General features: G+C 51.2%; 1 protein-coding gene across 4 annotated transcripts in view; it reads right to left on the reverse strand.

The window, feature by feature from the left end:
- LOC140471545 (uncharacterized) overlaps positions 1 to 23,231 on the reverse strand; it is a 49,768-nt gene that overhangs the window by 19,771 nt on the left and 6,766 nt on the right. For 2 of the 4 annotated variants that reach the window (XM_072567431.1, XM_072567428.1), the window contains exons 3-4: positions 22,123 to 23,014; positions 2,291 to 2,425 (exon numbers count right to left, since the gene is read on the reverse strand). The gene's annotated coding sequence lies outside the window, so the exon portion shown is untranslated. Of the gene's footprint in view, positions 1 to 2,290; positions 2,426 to 21,699; positions 21,995 to 22,122; positions 23,015 to 23,231 lie in introns of those variants that run through there. The other 2 variants (XM_072567430.1, XM_072567429.1) reach the window with 2 other exon arrangements.

Consider the following 23,231-nt stretch of genomic DNA (forward strand, 5'->3'; position numbering starts at 1 on the left):
CTTAGAGAGATATTTCTATCAAATACAGCTACAGGTAATGAGCTGGGAGTGTGGAGAGTGACTAATGCTGTGCCAGTATTTAAGAAAGGCTGCGAGGGAAAGCCAGGGACCTAAAGACCAATTAGCTTGGTGTAAGTTGTGCGAATGTTGTTGGAAGCGATTCTGCGGGACAGCAGTTACATGCATTTGGAAAGGCAATGATTGATTAAGGATCGTCAGCACAGCTTTGTGCATACAAGATAGTGTCTCACAAAGTTGAGTGAGTTTGTCGAAGAGGTGATTAAGAAGATAGACGAAGACAGAGCAGTAGACATTGTCTATCCTGACTTCAGCAAGGCCTTTGACAGGGTTTATCGTGGTGCACTGGTTAGTAAGGGTAGATCACATGGGATCAGGGAGAGCGAGACAAACGGACACAAAATGGGTTTGACAGTAGGAGAGGTTTGTTGTGTGGACTGGAGGCTCTGACCAGCGGTGTGCCATAAGGATTGGTGCTGGGGCCACATGTGCATTATTGACATAAACGAGAATATAGGAATCATTGTTATTAAGCTAAATAAGTGTTACAGTGGGGAGTGAAGACAGTTATCGAAGAGGCTCTTGATCAACTGGACAAGTGGGTCAAGGAATGAAAGATGGATTTTAATTAATGGATTTTGTTAAGACAAAACAGCGATGACTAACACTGTTAATGGTAGGGCCCTGTTCAATGCTGTCGAACAGACAGTGAGACCAAGGGGTGCAGTGACATTGTTCCTTGTAAGCGGTGTCACGGGTGGACAGGGTAGTGAAAGTGGATGAGGCACACTTGCCATCATGGGTCAGAGCATTGAATACCTGAGTTGGTCCATCATGATACGGCTGGACAAGACATTGCTGGGTCCCCAGTTGGAGTATTGTGTCGAATTCTGATCATCCCGATTTAGGAAGCATTTTCTGAAATTGTACACGGAGCAAAGATTGACGAAGATATTATTGATACTGAAGGGTTTGACTTCCAAGGACAGGGTGGATAAGCTGGAAAGCACAACAGTGGGAATGAGATAGCTTTGGCAGATAAAGTTAAGGAGAATGCAAGGAAATTCTACAGCATACAAGTACAAAAAAGCAACTAGAGAGACAATAAGGCCCCTCAGGTATGGAACCACAGGAGATGGGCAAGACCCTAATAAATATATCATGTCAGAACATACTGTGGTCAAAGACTAGGAAACAAAGGGAGAGAAACAGTGATGTCTTGTAAAGAGTCCCCATTACAGGAGAGGTGGTGTTGGATGTCTAAGAACTCAAATGTAGAAAAAGCCCTAAGGTCCTGAACAACTGTATCCCAGAACATTGTAGCAAAGTAGTGGCAGGGACACGAGCAGAAATATTTATATCATTGTCCTGCGTATTTCCATTTGGCATAGGTGGCTAGGGGGTGACCTTATAAAGCTTTATAAACCATGAGGGGTACAGGTACCGTGAATCGTGAAGGTCTCTATCCCAGGGTAGGGGAGTCCATAACTAGAGGGCAGAAATATGAGGTGGGAGAGGGAAGACTTAAAAGGGATCAGAGAAGGACATTTTTCACAGAGAGCATGGTGCACATATTGAATAAGTTGCCAGGGGAAGTGATGGAGAGAAGCACAATGACAACATGGAAAAGACATTTTAGGTAGATACATGGAGAGGAGAAGGCTTGAAGGGATATGAGCCAATTGCAGGGAAACGTGACCCGTTCAGGAACCATCTTCAGCATCGACTAGTTGGATCAAAGTAAAGGTTCTGTTTCTGTTCTGCATGACTCTGTCATTGGAGGGGGAGACTACAGAGATAAGGCACACTGTAGACACTGAAGCAAATTACAGTAATAGGGATGATAGTCTGGAATGCAATACATTTCAAATCTGTGGAGGGACTATAGGGAAGAGAGGAGGTTACAGAGACAGGAACTGTTACAGGAGTTAAAAATTATTGGAGACATCGGTCTTCACCATGCCATAGATACAGTGTTGGAGAGGGAAATACAGAACAGAAAGATCCCAGGTAGCATTCCCACTCTCTCTTGGGAAGCCTGCTTTCCCCTCTGTTGTACTGATGCTCACTGAGACAGCATAGGCCTGGATTGATAACTGTGATACCCCGATGCTGTCTCTGTACAACAAAACTTACAGCAGGGGTGGTGATTGAGACTGAGGTGTGTCTGTACTCTGCTCCCCCTCCAGCACTGTATCTATGTCATGTCTTGTTAGCCGATATATGGAGCCCTCTCATTGCTCTCTGCTCTGTGCACTGTGAGTGATCTTACCTCACTGCAGGATTTATTGAAGGCTCCAGATCTCCCTGCCCTTTGTCTCTCTGGCAGACCAACCATCTTCAATGTGATGATGGACGAGACACCCAGCAGCTGTGAAGTCTATTGAGTCAGGACCTTCCTGAGCACCTACAGGAGACAGACAAATAGACAGAATGGGAATTTATACTGATGCAGTGAGAGTTACACATGGAGAATGGTCCTGAGTAAAACAGAGATCTGTAAAATCCCAGATTCCGTCCCTGGCCTGTGCTGCTGCGTCTCTCTGGGGTGGAGAATTCTGCTGATTCAGGATCTGGAGTGGCTGTAAGAGCGAGGGGCATTGACATTTGCAGCAATTAGCCCCACACAGTGAGGGATACCATATGGGGAGATACTCAGTGATATCACCAGAGTGCTGGAAGGTATCAGGCTCAAACAATCATGTCAGAAGGTTTTAGAATCAAACAATTGTGTAGGGAGAAGGGGTTCTGCTTCATGATGGAAAAACTGGTCAGGAATGAGCAACCAGTGAGCAGGTGAAGTGATGGACTAGTGGCATTATTGCTAGAGCATGTATCCAAAACCTCAGCTAATGTTCACGGGAGACAAGTTTGAATCACACCATCAGAAATGGGGGAATTTGAAATCAATAAATTTAAAGATAATAATTAATAATCCATAAATAACTATGAGACAATTGCCAATGAACAAAAAATCCAAACACTTGTCATTTCGAGAAGGACATCTGCTATTCTCACGTGGTCTGCACGACATACCCACAGCAAAGCGATTGCCTCTTAATTCCCTCTAAAATGGCCAAGCAAGTTACTCAGCTCAAGGGCAACTAGGACTGGCAAGAGAGGCTGGTCAGCCAGAGACACTAAAATCCCACGAGTTAATAAAAGCAATCCCGTTACACTGGGCCCCACTGGATCCATGATGGGACCAGTGTCCTGGCCAATCATGTCAGTAGGTTTATGGACAGGGCTGTAAACTGACAGAGAGGATGCAGGGAAAGGGTTCAGGTGAAATGAACTTTCCAAATCCAAATAGAAAAGGTGAAGCATCCGAACAGCGTGGGAATGTGACTGAAGACAAGCAGAAAGGAACAGGAAAGTTTAGTTAAAACTGTACATCAGTGAATCGGGTTGTGACAGGAAATTGTGAGAAAGAGTAAATTATGATTTGTTTGGAATGGACAAAGTCTCTGCAATAAGGTAGATGGATTTGTGACACAGAGATAAAAGAGATTTAGACAGCAATGAGACTTGGTTACAGGGCGAACAAAAGGTGGATCATAAATATTCGATGGTTCACAACCTTGCGGAAACCCAGGCAAAATGGGTAACACTAACGATAATGGATACCAAAGGCATTACGGAGAAAGCTTTTGGCATCAGATCATGAAGTGGAGTAAGTTTGAATGTAAATTCTGGCTACAACTTGCAAAGGACACAAGCAGCAGAACAGTTTTAGCCACCGAACAGCATTTCATTGTTCATCACTGCAATAAACAGGAATCAATTAGAATTTTTAATAAAAGCATTGTGATAACTTTGGGAAACATCAATATTCCCAAAATCTAGGACATCCACACAGACAAGAGTGATATTGGAAGAGGAGTTCAGAGAATTTTCTTTCAGTGTTTCTTTGAATAACACATTGTGCAACTGACTAGGGACGTAACTATTTCAGAGCGACTGTTGTGTGATGTAACTTAGTGAATGAGGAATGTCACCTGGAGAGATCCTCTGGGAAATTGTGAGAAAGTGCAGTTTAAAGAAATATAAAGTTTTAAAGTGAATCACAGAAAGGACCAGCTACAACTAGAAACAAAAATAGTCAATTATATGAGTTTGAGAGGAGAACTGACCAAGGTGAACACGCTAAACAGATTGAAACATGTGTCTGTAAATGGACAGTGGAAAACATTTAAAGGAACAGTATAAAACACTCAACAAAAGGACATTCCATTGAAACAGTAAAAACCTCAGCAAGAAATCCCCACTGGTCCCTCACTCAGGACAAAAGGGATCATACTTGATTATGAGGCTGAGAAGATCACCACAAAATACTTAAATCCTGAAGTGAGAGAGAGTTTTAGGAGTAAATGTTAAATGGATTGCAAAGGGTCTGCTCGCAGGAGGAGGGCTGTGGGAAGGGGAATCATTGTCAGGGTTTAATGACACAATGGGAACAGGGAGAGGTGAAGGTGCTGGAGGTGGTGAGAGTGTTACAGAGAGGGGTCAGGGCCTGAACGGTGTTACAAAGCCAGTACGGATTGCTGCATCTGCAGGGGTTTGCAGAGATAGGGAGGGACATATGTATTTTTATTTATTCATTCATGGGATGTGGGTGTCACTGCCTGAACAATATTTTTTGACCCCACTGCTAATTATCCAGAGGGCAGCTCAGATTCAGCCATATTGCTGTGGATCCGGAGTCACATGTCGACCAGACCAGGTTAGAATGTCAGATGTCCTTTACTAAATGAGGCAAGTGAACCACGTGTGTTCTTCATAATGAACAACAATGTTTTTTTGATAGCCCCACCAATGTCTTTCCTACTCTCAATGCTCTCCTAATGAAGATAACCGTCCCAAACTCCTGCTTCATCAGCCTGTCTCCCTGGGGTCTCTGACTGACAACACTAACCAGGGCCCGAACATTAACTGTACAAGTCCCACCCTGGTTTGTTTCACCAAAATGAAACACTTCACATTTATCTAATTAAAATTCATCTGCTATTCTTTAGCTCACTATCCCAGCAGTACTGTTAATCTTGTTGTATCATATAATCTTCTCCACTAACCACTTTATTACCAGTGTCAGTGTCACCCAAGAAGCTTAGTTACCAGGAAACCAATATTCCCATCCAAACCATTTATCCAAATGACAAACAAGAGTGGACCCACTTCACCGCTGGTCACATGTCTCTGGTCAGAAGAAAAATGTCTCCCATCACCCTCTGTCTCCTACCATCAAGTAGTCTTTGTATCCAGTTGACTAGCTCCTCCTGAATGCCATATCCTTTTACACTGATCTGAGCTTATTACCCAGTTTACCACACAGAACGTAGAACACAGAACAGTGCAGCACAAGACCCTTCGGCCATGATGCTATGACAACTTTTTATCCGACTGTAAGATCAAACTAACCTACATACCCTTCATTTTACTACTAGCCATGTGTCTGTCCAAGAGTCTATTAAATGTCCCGAATGTATCTAATTTTACTACCACCATTGGAAGTCCATCCAACCACCTACCATTCTCTATCCTCTTATCCATCCTCCAATCACCTTAAAATTATGCCGCCTTGTAATAGCCATTTATTCCATAGGAGGAAAGGTCTCTGACTATTCACTCTCTCTGTGTGATTCTCATCATCGTGTTCATCTCTATCAAGTCACCCACCCCTTCTTCACTCCAATGAGAAAAGCCTTAGCTCCCTGAAACATTCTCCATAAGAAATGCCCTCCTTTCCAGGCAGCATCCTGGTAAATCTCCTATGTACGCTCTCTAAAACTTGCACATCCTTGCTGTAAAAATGGGACCAGAACTGAACACAATATTCCAAGTGTGGTCTCAACAGGTCACTATAAGTAACAGTAAAACCTCACGGCTCTTAAAATCAATCCCCTTGTTAAGAAAAGCCAACACAACATATGCCTTTTTAACAACCCTACCAACGTGCGTGGCAACTTGAGGGATCTATGGGCATGGACCCCATGATCTCTCTGTTCCTCCGCACTGCCAAGTATTCTGCCTTTCACCCTGTATTCTGTATTCAAGTTCGGCATTCCAGAATGAATCACTTCACACTTTTCCAGATTGAACTCCATCTGCCACTTCCAGCCCAGCTCTGCGTCCTGTCAATGTTCCATTGCAACCCCAACAGGCCTCCACATTCCCCATCACTCAAGCAACCTTCGCATGAATGGCAAACTTACTAACCCACTCTCCAACATCCACATCTAAGTCATTTACAAAAATCACAAAGAGCAGGGTCCCGGAGCTGATTGATACAGAACCCCACTGGTCATTGAGCTCCAGGCTCAATACTCTCCGACTGCTGCCATACTCTGTCTTCTCTGGGCCATCCGATCCTCTATCCAGACAGACAGATTTCCATGTATCCCAATCATCCTTCTTTTCTGAATGAACCATCAAAGTATTCTGTCATATCCTCAAAGAATTCAATAAGGTTTGTGAGGCATGACGTACCCCTCATAGTCATGCTGACTGTCTCTAATTTAACTATGGTTTTCCAAGTAGTCATAAATCCTGTCTTTAGAGTCCTCGCCAATAATCTGCACTTCACAGACATAAGACTAAATCTGTAATTCCCAGAATTCTACCTCCGTAATATGGTCCAGACGCTACAAATCTTCCCTCCTCTGCCATGTTCCCCGGAAGGGTACTGGAGGGTGGTGGGGGTTACAGAGATAGGGAGGGATATCAGAGCACGAGGATTGTGCAGACATTAGGAGGTTTCAGTAATTGTGAGGTTTCATGGTGATGAAGGCATTTGAGGAGGGAGGGAGGGAGGGAGGATTGTAGGGAAATGAGAGGTTTCACAGTTTAGGTGCTTTGTTAGGACTGCAAGTGGTTACAGATTTGGGGAGGGTGTAAGCACTGGTGGATATTACATAAACATGTGGTTTTGGTTGCAATGCAGGAAGAGGATTCAGGAAGCTGGAGAGTATGGGGTCTGAACGAGGTTACACAAATGGGAAGAGTTGTCAGGAGTGGAGGTGTTTCCAGAGACAGCAATGGTCTGATCTGGAGCAGAGGACCCTGATTGGGAGGGGTGTGGGGACTGGAGGTGGTTTCACAGGGAGGGTGGACCATAGACCCACAGGAGGTTACAGAAATGTGGAGAGCTGTAGGGCTGACGGGGGTTCATGGAGATGGGAATGTTGGGAGGGATAGAGAAGTTTACAGGGATAAGGATGTTTGTAGGACAGGGCTGGATCACAGACAGGGACTGTTTTAAGGAACTGAGCAGATTACAGAGATAAAGGTGTTTGTATCGACTGGAAAAACAAACAGAGATATGCAGGGTGATCGTGACTGAAGATGTTTATAGACATAGGAAGGCTTAGGTTCTGGGGGTTATGGAGGCTGTGGAATCTGGATTTCTTTTCAGAGACTGCGATAATAATTTTGGTCAGAAACAGTTTCACAGATAAGGGAGCATAGCACAAACAGGAGGAATTTGTAGAGGAGGGTGACGTTTAAACAGATAGTGGTGTAAGAGCTGGACAAGATTATGGAGATGGGTAGATAGTGGAGACACAGGAGGAGCTTACATTGACATGGGGGTGATAGTGACAGGAGGGTGTTAAATAGATAGTGGGTTTTGTAGGGACTGGATTGGGAGAGGCACAGGCATAGAGTGAGTTCGACAGATCATGATTCCTGCAGAGACCTGAGAGTATTACACTGATAGGGATGGTGGTCGGGTCTCCACAGACTGTTGGTGTTTAGGGACTGGAAGAGATTTGGTAGATAGGGAGGGATGTAAGAGCTGCAGGAGCTTATGTAGAGTGGAAGAGTTGGAGCAGTTTGCAGAGGTATGTTTCTCTGATCGGAGTAGGTTATAGATAGTGAGGGTTGTGTGGTCTGAGTAAGTCAATAAGAGGAGAGTTTTCACTTCTGGAAGGGGTTACACTGACAGGGACAGTTGAAGAGACTGAAGCAAAAATGCATGGAGAAGGTTACACAGATAGGGAGGTGAGTAGGGACTGAAAGTGAATACACAGACATGGAGGGTTGTATTGTTAGATGGAGCTGAGAGGGATAGGGACTGGTGTAGGGATTTACAAAGATAGGGAAGGTTGTGTTTCTGGAGAAGGTTATAATGATACAGACAGTGTTAGGGAGTGTTTAGTCCACTACAGAGGAGCTCAGAGAGAATGTATTATGGGGAGTGGAGGAGATTACAGACACAGAGATGGCTGTCAGTTTGAAAAGACCTTCTACAGATCCTCAGTGCTGTGAGGCTGAAGGGAGATTATAACAGTGAGTGTTGCCAAGACTTAATTACTTCACTGATATAGAGCAGGTCTCAGCATGTAACTGTCAAAGGGAAGTTGAGACAGTCCAGATGAGTTTTCAGAGATACAAATGTTTATGGGAGTTTCAAGAGGGAACAATGTTTGGGAGTGCTGTACCAAATGGTAATAGTTATAGGGAGGGTTCTAAAAGCAGGAAGAGGTGACAGACATATCGATCTTTGTAAGGACTGGAGAAGGTTACATCACCAAGGAGTGTTTTAGAATCTGTAGGAGATTACAGTGTTAAGGAGAATATTGGGGATGAGGCAAGGTGTAAGAGATGGGGATGGTTGACAGGGCTGGACAATAACCTGAATAGAATCGCCATCGTGTGCAACCAGGCCATTCGGCCCAACCAGTCCATTCCAAAACTCTGAAGCGCATCCTACCCAGACCCACCCCTCAACCTGTAAATTAAACCCTGCATTTCTCGTGGTGAACTTACTTAAACCACACATTCCTGAATACCACAGTCAATTTATGATGGCCAATTCACTGATGGTGCAAATTTTGGACACACACACACACACACACACACACACACACACACACACACAGAGCAAGGGAGCGACAAGCAAACACACAGAGTGAGGGAGATACCCGCAGACACACAGTCAGGGAAGGACATGCACACACACACACACACGCACACACACACAGTGAGGGGGATACACGCAAACACATAGCGAGGGAAGGACATGCAAACACACACAGTGAGAGGATACACGCAAATACACAGCGAGGAAGGGACACACATGCAAATCGAGTGAGGGACACACGCACACAGCGAGGGAGGGACACACACTCACACACACACAGCAAGGAAGGGACACACACACACACACACACAGCGAGGGAGGGACACGTGCACACACTGAGGGAGGGACACACACACACACAGCGAGGGAGGGACACGCACAGACATGCAGCTAAGGGACACACACACACACACGCACTCACATACACAGTGAGGGAGGGACACGCTGAGACACGCACTGAGGGAGGGGACATGCACATACACACCGTGGGAGGGACACGCACACACACAGTGAGGGAGCGACACGCAAATACACAGCGAGGGAGGAACACGCACACACAGCGAGGGAGGGACACGCACACACACACCGTGAGGGGGAAGGCATGTGCACACAAATTGAGAGGGGGCACACACATGCAAAGTGAGGGAGGGACACGCAAACAGACACACAGTGAGGGGAATACAGACAGACATACTGTGAGGGACGGGAACACACAAACACAGTGAGGGAGGGATGCGCACATACACACAGCAAGGGAGGGACACACACACAGTGTGGGAGTGACACGCATACACACACGCGCAGCGAGGGAAGGACAGTCACATACACTGTAAAAGGGTCACACATACTCACAGCAAGAGGGGACACGTACACACAGCGAGAGAGGGGCACGCACACACATAGCTAGGGAGGGACATGGACACACACACACACACACACATGCACACACAGCGAGGAAGGGAAACACACACACATGCACAGCAAGAGGGATACACACACACATCCTCAGCAAGAGGGACACACACACACACACACACACACACACACACACACACACACACACACAGTGAGGGAAGGACACTCACATACACTGCAAGAGGGACACACATACTCACAGCAAGAGGGGAACACGTACACACAGCAAGGGAAGAACACGCACATGCCCAAGCACACAAACACAGACACACAGCGAGCGAGGGGCATGCACACACACAGCCAGTAAGGGACATGGACAGACAGACAGACAGACACACACACACACACACACACACACACACACACACACATGCACACACAGCGAGGGAGGGACACACACACACACACACATGCACAGCAAGAGGGATACACACACACATCCTCAGCAAGAGGGACACACACACACACACACACAACACACAGAGCAAGGGGGTAACTCACACATACACAACGAGGGAAGAACACGCACATACATACAGCAAGGGAGGGACACGCACACACACAGACAGCGAGGATGAGAACACACACACAGCGAGGGAGACACACACACACACACACACACACACACACACACACAGAGCAAGAGAGGGACACGCGCACCCACAGCGAGGGAGAGACACACACAGCAAGAGGGACACACACACACACACAGAGCAAAGGGGGGAAACTCACACATACACAGTGAGGGAGGGCCACGCACAGCAAGAGGGGCACACACACACACACAGAGCGAGGGAGGGACACACACACACACACACACGCACACACACAGAGCCAGGGAGGGACATGCATACATGCATACACAGCGAGGGAGGGACACACACACACACACACACGCACACACACAGAGCCAGGGAGGGACATGCATACATGCATACACAGCGAGGGAGGGACACACACACACACACACACACACACACACACACACAGAGCAAGAGAGGGACACGCACACACACAGCGAGGGGGAGACACATGCTCACACAACGAGGGAGGGCCAAGCACACACACGCACAGCAAGTGGGACACACACACACATACACACACACACTGAGGAGGGACACACAGACACACACACACACAGACACACACACACACAGAGCAAGGGAGGGACACGCACACACACAGCGAGGGAGGAACACACACATACACACAGTGTGAGGAAGGGACACACACAAACAGAGCAAGGGAGGGATACGCTGAGACACGCAGCGAGGGAGGGAGCATGGACACACACAGCGTGGGAGGGACACACACACAGCGAGGAAGCGACACGCAAACACATAGCAAGAGAGGGACACACAGTGAAGGAGGGACACGTGCACACATAGCCAGGGAGGGACATGGACACACACACACACACACACACACACACACACACACACGGCAGGAAACTGACACGTAAACAGTGAGGGAGGGACACACATGCACGCGTGTATACACACACACACAGACACACACACAGACAGAGCGAGGGAAGGACACTCACATACACTGCAAGAGGGACACACATACGCACAGCAAGAGGGGAACACGTACACACAGCGAGGGAAGAACACGCACATGCCCAAGCACACAAACACAAACACACAGCGAGAGAGGAACATCGACACACACACACACAGAGCAAGAGAGGGACACACACACACATGCACACACACAGAGCAAGGGGGTAACTCACACATACACAGCGAGGGAAGAACACGCACACACACAGACAACGAGGATGAGAACACACACACACACACACCCCGAGGGAGAGACACATACACACACAGAGCAAGAGAGGGACACGTGCACACACAGCGAGGGAGAGCCACGCACAACAAGAGGGGCACACACACACACACACACACACACACACACACACAGCCACGGAGGGACATGCATACACAGCGAGGGAGGGGACACACACACACACACACACACACACACAGAGCAAGAGAGGGACACGCGCACACACAGCAAGGGGGAAGACACATGCTCACACAACAAGGGAGGGCCAAGCACACACACGCACAGCAAGAGGGACACGCACACACACAGCGAGGGAGGAACACAGACACAGCGAGGGAGGGACACGCACACACAGTGAGGAAAGGACATGCACGCGCACATACACAGACAGCGAGGGACACACACACAGTGAGGGAGGGACACACACACACAGAGCAAGGGAGGGACACGCTGAGACATGCAGCGAGGGAGGGAGCATGGACACACACAGCGAGGAAGCGACATGCAAACACACAGCGAGAGAGGGACACACAGTGAAGGAGGGACAAGCACACACACCGCGAGGGGTAGGGCATGTGCACACAAATTGAGAAGGTGTACACACACGCAAAGCGAGGGAGGGACACGCACAAATACACACAGTGAGAGGGATACACGCAGACACACGGCGATGAGGGACACACACACTGCAAGGGACGGGGACACACACACACACAAAGCGAAGGAGGGACACGCACACACCGCGAGGGATGGACAAACACACACATGTCGAGGGGGAGGGCATGTGCACAGAAATTGAGAGGGGGCACACACAGACACAGCGAGAGAGGACACACATAGACATGGCAAGGGTGGGACACGCGCACACAGCAAGCTGGTCACACACACACACATACAAACAAGGGACAGTGACAAACACGCAAAACGAGGGAATGACACACACACATATACACACACACACAAACACAGAGCAAAGGAGGGACATGCACACATGCACACATGCACACAAGGGACGGACACATACACGCAAAGCGAGGGAGTGACATGCACACACACACACACACACACAAAGCAAGGGATGGACGCGTGCACACACAGTGAGGGACCGACAAAAAAACACACACGGTGAGGGGTTTACCCGCAGACACACAGCGAGGGATGGATAAACACACAAACACACACACAGAGCAAGGGAGGGACACACACACACATACAGTGAATGAAGGGACATGCACGTCAAGGGGGAGGGCATGTGCACAGAAATTGAGAGGGGGCACACACACACACACAGCGAGAGGGGATACGCACAGACACGGGGGGGGGACACACAGACACACAAGGGACGGACACACAAAGCGAGGGAGCGACACACGCACACACACGTACACATACACTCGGGATGGAAACACACACGCAAATCGAGGGGGGGACACGTGCACACACAGCGAGTGTGGGATACACACAGCGATGGAACGACACGCAAACACACACAGTGAGGGGGGTTACCCACAGACACACAGCGAGGAGGGACATACACGCAGCGAAGGAGGGGACGCGCACGCGCGCACACACACACACACACACACACACACAGGGAAGAACACGCACACACAGCGAGGAAGGGTTACACACACATGCAGCGAGCGAGAGACACACACAGCAAGGGAGGGACACGCGCACTCACACACCGAGGGAGGGATGTGCTTGCGCACGGACACACACACACACACACACACACACACACACACACACACACATACAAACACTCAGAGCGAGGGAGGGATACGCAAACACAGTGAGGGAAGGACATGCACACACAGCAAGGGAGGAACATACACAAACACACAGAGCGAGGGAGGGACACACACACACGCACGCACAGCGAGGGAGGGACACACACAAAAACACACACAGAGCAAGAGAGGGACACACGCACACACAGCGAGGGGGAGACACATGCACACACAGCGAGGGAGGGTCACACACACATACGCACAGCAAGAGGGACACACACACACGCACAGTGAGGGAGGGACAGACACACACATACAGTGAGGGGGTCACGCACACACACACAGCGAGGGGGACCTGCACACACAGCGTGGGAGGGAGACACACTTACACACACACATACAGAGGGAGGGACACTCACACACACAGCGAGAGAGAGACACATGCACACAAACACCTAGTGAGGGACACGCAGTGAAGGGGGGGACACACAAACACATACTGTGAGGATGTGACACAAATACACGAACAGCGAGGAAGAGACACACACACACACACACACAGAGCGAGGGACTTGCTGACACACGCAGCGAGGGAGGGACGTGCGCACACACAGCGAAGGAGGGACACGCACACATACAGCAAGGGAGGGATAAGCAGACACACGGTGAGGGGGAGGGCATGTGCACAGAAATTGAGAGGGACACACGCACACACAGCGAGAGAGGACATGCACAGGCACAGCGAGGAAGGGACACACGCACACACAGCAAGGGGGGACACGCACACTCACAGCAAGGGAGGGAGACGCACACACAAAGCGAGAGAGAGACACATACACACAACGCGAGGGAGTGACACACACACAACCAGCGAGTGAGGGACACGCAGCGAAGGGACACACACAAACACACACTGTCAGGGTGTGACACACACACACACACACACACAGCAAGCGAGACACACACACACATACACACACAGCGAGCGAGGGACACACAGCGAGCGAGGGAATTGCTGAGACACACAGAGAGTGAGGAACATGCACACGCACAGCGAGGGAGGGACACACGCACACACAGCGAGGGAGGGACACGCACACACACAGCGAGGGAGGGACACACGCACACACAGCGAGGGAGGGACACACGCACACACAGCGAGGGAGGGTCATACACAAACACACACAGTGAGGGAGGGTCATACACAAACACACACGGCGAGGGAGGGGGCGCGCACACACACACACACACACACACACACATACACAGGGAAGGAGGGACAAGCACACACATGGCGAGGGGGAGGGCATGTGCACAGAAATTGAGAGGGGGCACACACGCACAACGAAAGGGGACATGCACAGACACGGCGAGGGAGGGACACACACAGCAAGGGAGGGACACACACACCCAAGGGACGGACACACACACACAGCGAGGGAGTGACGCGGACACACAGCAAATGGGTCTCACACACACACACACACAAAGCAAGGGAGGGACATGCACACATATCACAGTTAAGGGGATGCACGCAGACACGCAGCGAGGCAGGGACATACACACACACACAAACACACACAAACACACAGACCCACAGTGAGGGAGGGACACTCACATACACTGCCAGAGGGACACACATACTCACAGCAAGAGGGGGACATGCACACACAGCGAGGGAGGGACATGTGCATGTGCGAGCACACAAACACAGGCACACAGCGAGAGAGGGACACACACATACACGGCAAGGGAGGGACATGCGCACACATAGACAGCGAGGGTGGGACCACACACATATAGAGAGCGAGGGAGAGACACACACACATACACAGAGCGAGGGGGTGACACATGCACACACAGCGAGGGAGGGCCACGCACACACACACACGCAGCAAGAGGGACACGCACACATACACACAGTTAAGGGGATACACGCAGACACACAGCGAGGGAGGGACACTCACATACACATCAAGAGGGACACTTACTCACAACAAGAGGGGGACACGCTCACACACACAGAGCAAGGGAGAGAAGGACATGAACACACAGTGTGGGAGGGACACGCACACACAGCAAGGTGAGACATGCACTCACTCACGCACAGCAAGAGGGACACACACACACACACAAACACACACACACACACGGGGTGGGGGGGGAACTGACACATACACAGCGAGGGACATGAACACACACACAGCGAGGGTGAGACATGCACACACACAGCAAGAGAGAGAGACACATACACACAATGCGATGGAGTGACACACACACACACACAAACAGCGAGTGAGGGACAGGCAGTGAAGGGGGGACACACAAATACATAATGTGACGGTGTGACACGTACACACACAACGAGGAAGGGACATGCGCACACACACAGCGAGCGAGGGACACACACAGCGAGCGAGAGGCTTGCTGAGACACGCAGCGAGGTAGGGACACGCACACACACAGCAAGGGAGGGAAACACACACACACAGCGAGGGGGCAAACACACACACACAGCGAGGGAGGGACACACGCACACACAGCGAGGGAGGGACACGCACACACAGCGAGGGAGGGACACGCACACACACACACACACACACAGAACGAGGGAGGGACACGCACACAAACAGCGAGGGAGGGACACACACACACAGCGAGGGAGGGACACGCACACACAGCGAGGGAGGGACACGCACACACAGAGGGAGGGAGGGACACGCACACACAGCGAGGGAGGGACACGCACACACAGCGAGGGAGGGACACGCACACACAGCGAGGGAGGGACACGCACACACACACAGCGAGGGAGGGACACGCAGTGAATGGGGACACACAAACACATACTGTGACGGTGTGACTCGTATATATATATATATATATACACACACACACACACACAGCGAGGGACATGCACACACACACAGCGAGGGAGAGACATGCACACACACACAGCAAGAGAGAGACACATACACACAATGCGATGCAGTGACACACACACACACACACACACAGCGACGGAGGGACACACACACACAGCGAGGGAGGGACACACACACACACACACAGCGAGGGAGGGACACGCACACACACACAGCGATGAAGGGACACGCACACACACAGCGAGGGAGGGACACGCACACACACAGCGAGGGAGGGACACGCGCACACACAGCGAGGGAGGGACACAAGTACAGAGCGAGGGAGGGACACAAATACAGAGCGAGGGAGGGACACAAATACAGAGCGAGGGAGGGACACACACACACACAGTGAGGGAGGGACACACGCACGCATAGCGAGGGAGGGACACGCACACACACAGCGAGGGAGGGACACGCACACACACACAGCGAGGGAGGGACACGCAGTGAAGGGGGACACACAAACACATACTGTGATGGTGTGACTCGTACATATATACACACACACACACACACACACACACACACACACACACACACACACACACACACACACACACAGAGCGAGCGAGAGGCTTGCTGGGACAATTCTGGTCTCAATGTCATCGGAAGGATGTCGTGGAACATGAAAGGGTTCAGAAGAAATGACCAAAGATGTTGCCAGGGTTGGAGGGTTTGTGCTTCAGGGAAAAGCCTGAATAGGCTGGGACTGTTTTCAGTTGAGCATGGGAGGCTGAGGAGTTAACCGATAAAAGGTGTTTAAATCATGATGGGCATCGACATTGTCAATAGACAAGGTCATTTCCCCAGGCGAGGGAAACTTTTCAAAGGAACCTCAAGAATAACTGGCCCCCGCAGAGTGGATGGAATAACCTGCCAAAGCAAATAGTGTAGGCTGATAGAAATACATTTTAAAGGCATGTGGATGGGTGTCTGAATAGGATGGGTTTAGAGGGATATTGGGAAAATTTTGGTAAATGCGACAAGAAACGTCATGCAGGAGTTGGTCCGAAGGGCCTGTTTCCGTGCAACAAGGGAGGGACACGCACACACAGCGAGGGAGGGACATGCACACACAGTGAGGGGGACACGCACACACTGCAAGAGTGAGAGACATGCAAACACAGCGAGGGAGGGACATGCGCACTCACAGCGAGGGAGGGACACACACACACTCACAGCGAGGGAGGGACACACACACACACTCACAGCGAGGGAGGGACACACACACACAGCGAGGGAAGGACACACACACACAGCGAGGGAAGGACACACACACACACACACAGAGCGATGGAGGGACATACACACACACACAGAGCGAGGGAGGGAGATACACACACACACACACACACACACACCGAGGGAGGGACACACACACACACACACACACACACACACAGCGAGGGAGGGACACACACACACACACCGAGGGAGGGACACACACACACACACACACAGCGAGGGAGGGAGGGAGGGAGGGACACACACACACATACACACACACACATCGTGGGAGGGACACACACACACACACACACAGCGAGGGAGGGACACACACACTCACAGCGAGGGAGGGACACACACACTCACACACACAGCGAGGGACATGCACACACACACACAGCGAGGGAGAGACATGCACACACACACAGCAAGAGAGAGACACATACACACAATGCGATGGAGTGACACACACACACACACACAGCGACGGAGGGACACACACACACACAGCGAGGGAGGGACACACACACACACACACACACACACACACACACACACACAGCGAGGGAGGGACACGCACACACACAGCGATGAAGGGACACGCACACACACAGCGAGGGAGGGACACACGCACACACAGCGAGGGAGGGACACACGCACACACAGCGAGGGAGGGACACACGCACACACAGCGAGGGAGGGACACACGCACACACAGCGAGGGAGGGACACACGCACACACAGCGAGGGAGGGACACACGCACACACAGCGAGGGAGGGACACACGCACACACAGCGAGGGTGGGACACACGCACACACAGCGAGGGAGGGACACACGCACACACAGCGAGGGAGGGACACACGCACACACAGCGAGGGAGGTACACACGCACACACAGCGAGGGAGGGACACACGCACACACAGCGAGGGAGGGACACACGCACACACACAGCGAGGGAGGGACACGCACACACACAGCGAGGGAGGGACACAAATACAGAGCGAGGGAGGGACACAAATACAGAGCGAGGGAGGGACACAAATACAGAGCGAGGGAGGGACACACGCACGCATAGCGAGGGAGGGACACACGCACGCATAGCGAGGGAGGGACACGCACACACACAGCGAGGGAGGGACACGCACACACACAGCGAGGGAGGGACACGCACACACACAGCGAGGGAGGGACACGCACACACACAGCGAGGGAGGGACACGCACACACACAGCGAGGGAGGGACACGCACACACACACAGCGAGGGAGGGACACGCAGTGAAGGGGGACACACAAACACATACTGTGACGGTGTGACTCGTACATACACACACACACACACACACACACACACACACACACACACACACACACACAGAGCGAGCGAGAGGCTTGCTGGGACAATTCTGGTCTCAATGTCATCGGAAGGATGTCGTGGAACATGAAAGGGTTCAGAAGAAATGACCAAAGATGTTGCCAGGGTTGGAGGGTTTGCGCTTCAGGGAAAAGCCTGAATCGGCTGTGGCTGTTTTCACTTGAACATGGGAGGCTGAGGAGTTAACCGATAAAAGGTGTTTAAATCATGATGGGCATCGACAGGGTCAATAGACAAGGTCATTTCCCCAGGCGAGGGAAACTTTTCAAAGGAACCTCAAGAATAACTGGCCCCCGCAGAGTGGATGGAATAACCTGCCAAAGCAAATAGTGTAGGCTGATAGAAATACATTTTAAAGGCATGTGGATGGGTGTCTGAATAGGATGGGTTTAGAGGGATATTGGGAAAATTTTGGTAAATGCGACAAGAAACGTCATGCAGGAGTTGGTCCGAAGGGCTTGTTTCCGTGCAACAAGGGAGGGACACGCACACACAGCGAGGGAGGGACATGCACACACAGTGAGGGGGACACGCACACACTGCAAGAGTGAGAGACATGCAAACACAGCGAGGGAGGGACATGCGCACTCACAGCGAGGGAGGGACACACACACACTCACAGCGAGGGAGGGACACACACACACACTCACAGCGAGGGAGGGACACACACACACAGCGTGGGAAGGACACACACACACACACACACAGAGCGATGGAGGGACATACACACACACACAGAGCGAGGGAGGGACATACACACACACACACACACACACACACCGAGGGAGGGACACACACACACACACACACACACACCGAGGGAGGGACACACACACACACACACACACACACACACACACCGAGGGAGGGACACACACACACACACACACACACACACCGAGGGAGGGAGGGAGGGACACACACACACACACACACACACACACACACACACACAGCGAGGGAGGGACACACACACACACACACACACACACACACACACAGGGAGGGACACGCAGTGAAGGGGACACACAAACACATACTGTGATGGTGTGACTCGCATACACACACACACACACACACACACACACACACACACACAGAGCGAGCGAGAGGCTTGCTGGGACATGCAGCGAGGGAGGGACACACACACATCGAGGGAGGGACACACACACACACACACACAGCGAGGGAGGGACACACACACTCACAGCGAGGGAGGGACACACACACACACACGCACAGCGAGGGACATGCACACACACACAGCGACGGAGAGACATGCACACACACACAGCAAGAGAGAGACACATACACACAATGCGATGGAGTGAAACACACACACACACACAGCGACGGAGGGACACGCTCACACACAGCGAGGGAGGGACACACACACACACACACAGCGAGGGAGGGACACGCGCACACACAGCGAGGGAGGGACACGCGCACACACAGCGAGGGAGGGACACGCGCACACACAGCGAGGGAGGGACACGCACACACAGCGAGGGAGGGACACACGCACACACAGCGAGGGAGGGACACACGCACACACAGCGAGGGAGGGACACACGCACACACAGCGAGGGAGGGACACACGCACACACAGCGAGGGAGGGACACACGCACACACAGCGAGGGAGGGACACACGCACACACAGCGAGGGAGGGACACGCGCACACACAGCGAGGGAGGGACACACGCACACACAGCGAGGGAGGGACATGCGCACACACAGCGAGGGAGGGACACGCGCACACACAGCGAGGGAGGGACATGCGCACACTCAGCGAGGGAGGAACACGCGCACACTCAGCGAGGGAGGGACACAAATACAGAGCGAGGGAGGGACACAAATACAGAGCGAGGGAGGGACACAAATACAGAGCGAGGGAGGGACACACACACACACACACACACACACACACACACACACACAGGGAGGGACACACAGTGAAGGGGACACACAAACACATACTGTGATGGTGTGACTCGCATACACACACACACACACACACACACACACACACACACACAGAGCGAGCGAGAGGCTTGCTGGGACATGCAGCGAGGGAGGGACACACACACACACACACATCGAGGGAGACACACACACACACACACACACACACACACACACACACACACACACACACAGTGACCGAGGTACAGGCTCACACATAGCAAGGGAGGGACACACACACACACACACACACACACACAGCGAGGGAGGGACAGGCACACACGCAGCAAGGGAGGGACACATACGCACACACAGCGAGGGTGGGACACACACACACACACACACAGCGAGGGAGGGACACACACACAGGGAGGGACACACACACACAGCGAGGGAGGGACACACACACACACAGCAAGAGCAAAGCGCACACAGTGAGAGAGGGACATGCGCCCGCGCGCACACACACACACACACAGCGAGGGTGGGACACGCACACACACAGCGAGGATGAGACACGCAGACACAGCGAGGGTGGGACATATGCTCAGAAAGCGAGAGGGGACACACAAAGTGAGGGATGGTGACACACAGACATACGCACTCACAAATAAACACAGTGAGGGAGGGATACGTACACACACATAGTGAGGGAGGGACATGCTCACACACAGCGAGGGAGGGACAAACACACACAGTGAGGAGAGTTAAACACACACAGTGAGGGAAGGGGAAATACACGCATAGAAACACACACACAAACACAGAACAAGGGAGGGACATGTGCACACACAGTGATGTGTCTCCTCTAACGTGTAATCGTCCAGCTCTCACTCCAGTCTGCTCCCTCACAGGGTCACCGTCTCTGTGACTCCCACGTACAACTAGGCCTCGATCCTCAGTGCGGATTTATATTCTCCCAGGTGTGAGTCAGCCTCAAGCTCCTGCTCCAAGTTGCTCCCTCACACGGTCCCTCCCTCTGTGACTTGGTGCTGATTTCAAGCCTCCTGCTCTGCTTTTTATCCACATCCAAGTCCCAGTCAACCTTGACCCTCGCTCCTGATTTATATTCTCCCACTTTGTGCTGCACTCGCTCAGGTTCTCTCCCCTTGTGACTCCCAGGTAATGGTAGGCCTCAAGCCTCAGCTGAGATTTATAACATCTCATTCCGCACTGCTCTCTTACAGGATCGCCGTTGAGCCTGGAAGACAGTGGGAAAGGAGAGGATTAGACAGAGCAGAGGGTGGTACAGTGATTGAGGGAGCTGTAGGGGATGAAACAGGTTATCTGGGGAGCGAGGCAGACCTGCAGGAACTAAAGAACGTTTCTGGAAGATACAGCGAGAGTTGCAGACACTGAAGAGGGCAAAGGAAATAGAGAGATGGTGGCTTGTTCATGACAGAGCTTTGTAGAGTCTAAAGGGCTTCAAAGTTTGTGAGAAGATTTGTTGCACGGGTGCGCATTATTGTGGTTCTGTTTGCAGAGCTGGGAATTTGTGTTGCAGACGTTTCGTCCCCTGTCTAGGTGATATCCTCAGTGCTTGGGAGCCTCCTGTGATGCGCTTCTGTTATGTTTCCTCTGGCATTTATAGAGGTTTGTATCTCCCGCTTCCAGTTGTCAGTTCCAACTATCCGCTGCAGTGGTCGGTATATTGGGTCCAGGTCGATGTGCTTATTGATTGAAACTGTGGATGAGTGCCATGCCTCTAGGAATTCTCTGGCTGTTCTCTGTTTGGCTTGTCCTATAATAGTAGAGTTGTCCCAGTCAAACTCACGTTGCTTGTCATCTGCGTGTGTGGCTACTAAGGATAGCTTGTCGTGTCATTTCATGGCTATGTGGTGTTCATGGATGTGGATCATTAGCTGTCTTCCTCTTTGTCCTATGTAGTGTTTTGTGCAGTCCTTGCATGGTGTTTTGTACAATACATTGGTATTGCTCATGTTGGGTATCGGGTCCATTGTCCTGGTGAGTTGTCTGAGTGTGGCTGTTGGTTTGTGTGCTGTTATGAGTCCTAGTGATCGCAGTAGTCTGGCTGTCAGTTCCGAAATGTTCTTGATGTATGGTAGTGTGGCTAGTCCTTTGGGTTGTGGCATGTCTTCATTCTGTTGTCTTTCCCTGAGGCATCTGTGGATGAAATTGGGTGGAGTTTGACCCCACCCCGCAGCTCACCAACAGGAAAAACAACACACTGAGAAATCTACAAAAAAAAACGGACAAATAACCAGGTTAGACCTCCAGAGAATGAAAACTGAAAGCAACAACATCCCCAAATTCTATGGACTACCTAAAGTGCACAAACCAGACATCCCACTCAGACCCATCGTATCACTACCAGGGACACCATCACACAAACTGGCCAAAGAACTACAGCAGAAACTGAAACACCTGATCAGTGGATCCAGACACTCTGTACA

Source organism: Chiloscyllium punctatum, unplaced genomic scaffold, assembly GCF_047496795.1.
Source record: "Chiloscyllium punctatum isolate Juve2018m unplaced genomic scaffold, sChiPun1.3 scaffold_105, whole genome shotgun sequence".
Taxonomy (NCBI): Eukaryota; Metazoa; Chordata; class Chondrichthyes; order Orectolobiformes; family Hemiscylliidae; genus Chiloscyllium; species Chiloscyllium punctatum.